Genomic DNA, 4,305 nt, shown 5'->3' on the forward strand with positions numbered 1-4,305 from the left:
AATTCTGTTTTCTATTTGTCCAAGTTCATCAATTTAAATTTCATTTTTGTTTTATGTTAGTTAATTAGTAGTGAATTCAATTTGATAGCTATGAGCTAATTGTCTTACTTTAAAAGTTCGTATAAAGATTTGTAATAATATTAGCTCATTATCTCATTAGTTTAATCATATTAAATTGTCAAAGTAGGGAATATGGCATGAATGTTGGTCATTATTTAATTTTGTTGTTAGTTAAGCAAGAAGTGATGTAGAAGTGCCAAGAAAATTACAGTAGTGATATTTATTGTTAAATAAGGTTAAGATGGTGTTGTTGGTATATTTTTATAAGATAATAGATGTGTGTATAAACGTTGGCGAAAGGTGATATGATGTAGCTTGTTACAATGTTAAAATGTTATGAATGTTTACGATATACAGTTAAGTTGCATGTAAGGTAATTTTATTGAATTAACTTGTATAATAATTCCTTTCTTATAAACTCGATACCTATATACCTTCATAAGACAAATTGATCAAATAATTAGGCTTATTAGATTAAAAGCGATTATATGAGAATGAAACGAGATGTATAAGTACCAATTGCAACACTTGATATCAATGGTAATTAGAAATAGAATTTGCATTAAGTAAATCATGAAAAAAAAATTTGGAAAATATTTCCTTCCTTTATGAATCATTCATTTTCAGTTTTATATGCAATTTATTCTTTGATATATATATATATATATATATATATATATATATATATATATATATATATATATATATATATATATATATATATATATATATATGTCATATTTGTTTTTTTTAAATAATATTAATCATATTTGTATTCTGTCCTTTGAAATTGAATAGTTGAAATGAATATAACTTATATTCGGAAAATATAATCAACGGTCAACATTTAATAAATTGTAAATTCTTTTCAAAGAATTTAAGGGCACCTTAAATGGGAATTTATCATGATTTTCACATAAAAATGTATAGATATAATAAACAATTTGTGGAAAATCCCTAATATCATTACGAATATTTTGCACAATTAGGGATACGTTCGCGTACCCTGATTATATTTTTAAAAGCAAAAATTCGGATTATGCGTACGCGCAATTTCGAACGAATATTTAATAAAAGGATTTTTCCAAAAGGCGTTAAATCAATTTCATAAAAACCCGAGATGTACGGTTCATTATTCAAGAAAAACAAATATTCTTGATCCAACACAATTTCGAAAAATGATTGCTTAATAAATATATTATAAAAAGTTATTGTGTACACGTACGCGTGACACAAGTCCGCAATTTTTTTTAACACGAATATACGTACGCGTAATTCGATTCAAAGAAGGGTCATCAATAAGCGGTAGTAAAAACATGTAACATCAATGTATTTAATAAAATCAAGGTAATTAAGCCAATAATAAAAACAGTTAAGCGACCGTGCTAGAACCACGGAATCCGGAAATGCCTAACACCTTCTTCCGGATTAACAGAATTCCTTACTCAGGATTTCTGGTTCGCAGAATAATAAACAGAGTCATATTCTCCTCGATTCAGGGATTATAATTGGTGACTTGGGACGCCTTAAAATTCCCAGGTGGCGACTCTAAAACAAATAAACAAATCCCGTTTCGACTGTCCTTCAATTGGAGAAAACTCCCCACGCGCCCCGCGGGCGCGGCGAAAAGGAGGTGCGACAATAATAATTTAATATTTTATTAGATTTAATTCTATAACTCAAACACAAATTTTATTAATACTTATGTAACTTTATAAATTTATATTTATTGAGATAAGGTACACGCGCAACACGCGTATCCTAAAACTAGTTATTTTAAAAGTCTAATATAATTCGCAAAATACATGATAGTTGTAAGCACGTGATTTTTGCCCTATATGAGAATTACTCCCAAAAAAATTCAAAATAAAATGATTTTCCTTGGTGTGAAATTTTGTGAGATTTTGTGATATTTTGGATAATTATTTGTATTTGTCTGTGTTTGTTTATTTGTTAAATTAATAAAAAAATACAAAAATATGTCGCATTTGCATGTAGGATTTAATTCTATAATTGTTACTAATTAAATTTGTTTACAAAAAATTAAAAAATTACAAAAATAGGCATCGTTTGCATTTTTAGCATTTAATGTCCAAATATACAATTTTATGCTTAATTATTACTTAATTGTGCGTTAATTGTTATTGGGAGTTAATTTGCGCTTTTATAACTTAATTTAATTCTTAATAATAGTTTAAGTATTTTTATAATTTAGTTTTAGAGAAATAAAAGAAGAAAAAAGAGCAAAAATATAAAGAAAGTCGGAATTGGGCCTCTTATTCGATTTCAAGCCATAGGCCCAAAAAATGGCTCAATCTTCCCAAACGACCCAGTCCATTTCGGACTGGGTCGACCCAGTCCAGTACCAACAACCCAACTCCCCCTCATCATTTTCACTTTTTCATTTTTTACAAAACAAAAAAAAAAAAAACAAAAACAAAAACAAAGAAGAAGAAAACCCTAACACTAACTCACCTGCCCCCATCCCCTCTCTTCTTCTTCATCTTCCCCAAAGCTCCAAAAACCATGGCTGCCCCTCTCTCATTCCCTTCATCCCCACACCACACACACAACCACGTCGACAACACACACTCACACACAACCACGGCGACGTAGCACACACACAATCCGCGGCTTCACCAACATGAACGACCATCCATGTTCGATTCCTCCATTGTCGCTTCTGTTGCATCGTCTGCTTCTTCTGCTGTTGCTGCACATCGAGCAGTTGGTTCGAAGCCACTCCGTCGCCATTGTTTTGTCGTCAACCAAGCAGACCAAGCTGCTGCTTCTCCGTCGCAGCTGCTGCCCGTGTCCGCCATGACGCAGACATTTCTGCTCCTTCACCTGCTGCTCGACGTGCGCTGCTGCCTCTTCGCCATGACCAGCACTGCTGTTCACGTTTTTGTTACTGTGTTGCTGCTATTCCGTCGCTGCTGCCTTCCTTCTCGCGTCTAGCCATGGCTTCTACTGTTCACGCAGCTGTGGCTGCATCGTCACTTCATATTCTTCGCGAAAACCCTCCCAAACGCACCCCAACTGCTGCTGCTCACGTTTCCGCCATGGACGAGCAAACTTTGATGCTGCCATGGCCAGCTGCGGACTGCTGCTCCTTCCTCTCCATCTTCTTCGTTTATTCGTCGTTGTTTCGAATCGGTTAGTTGGTTTATGTTTTCAAATTTCGTCCATATTTTTTGTTGTTCGTTGTTTTTCGGATTCAAAATCGATAAATGATTCAATGTTTGTTTTGTTTGTCCGTAGTTGAAATAATTTTAGTTTGTTCATATGTTTCGTTAAATTAATTTTCAGATTTCAAAATAGAAGTTTAATTAGTTGTTTTCATGTTTATTTCATGTTTGTATTATTGTTTAAGTAAGTATTTGTTAGTTTGATGTTTGTTAGATTCAAATTGAAATTTAATCAACTATTTCTTCAATTTGTTCCATGTGTTTATGTATTGTTAGAAATTGTTAATATTGTTAAGTTCAAGTTTAAGTTCATAATTGTTTCTTCGTCGATCTTGTTATTTGTTTAAAGAATTTAGTTGTATTAAAGGAATATATTGTTTTAATCGTTTAATCCGTCATGTTTGTTGTCTTAAAATAGATTCATTCATGTTCATACTTTGTTTGGATGATCTTGAATCCGAATTTTGTATAGTTTGATTTCTTGTTTACCATTTATGATTATTGCTTGAATTGTTCTCATAATCTTGTTTAAAGTTTAATATAAGAATTGTTTGTTGTAATGTTGTTAAAGTTGATTTTAAGTTCAATATGATTGAATTTAGAAATCTTCATACTTTGTTTGTTGTTGTTGTTGAATCCGAAAATAGGATTGTTTGTTGCTAAAATATTGTTCAATCAAATTTTAGTTGTTCTTTGTTGTTCAATTCGTGTTCATGTGATTTGTTGTTGAAATGTTGTTAAAATCGTGTTCATGTGATATTGTTGTTATGATGTTCATCCATGTTCATATTGTTGTTTGAACATTGTTAGAAATTGATCATATTGTCTATATTTTGGTTAAGTTTGATTAATTGATGTGTTATAGCTGATGGGTAGTTTGGTAAATTTGTAATACGTTCAGGGGTAGTTTGGTAATTTCAGTAAGGTCGGAAGGGGTAGTTTAGGAATTGTACATTTTGAAATTGTTTATTTGAAGCATGGGGGACAAAATGAAATGGGGTGGGTTGTGATATGATTATTTAATATAAAGGGGGGACAAGATTTAAATTAAAGGGGA

The sequence above is a fragment of the Nicotiana tabacum genome, chromosome 1 (assembly GCF_000715075.1).
Source record: "Nicotiana tabacum cultivar K326 chromosome 1, ASM71507v2, whole genome shotgun sequence".
Classification (NCBI taxonomy): Eukaryota; Viridiplantae; Streptophyta; class Magnoliopsida; order Solanales; family Solanaceae; genus Nicotiana; species Nicotiana tabacum.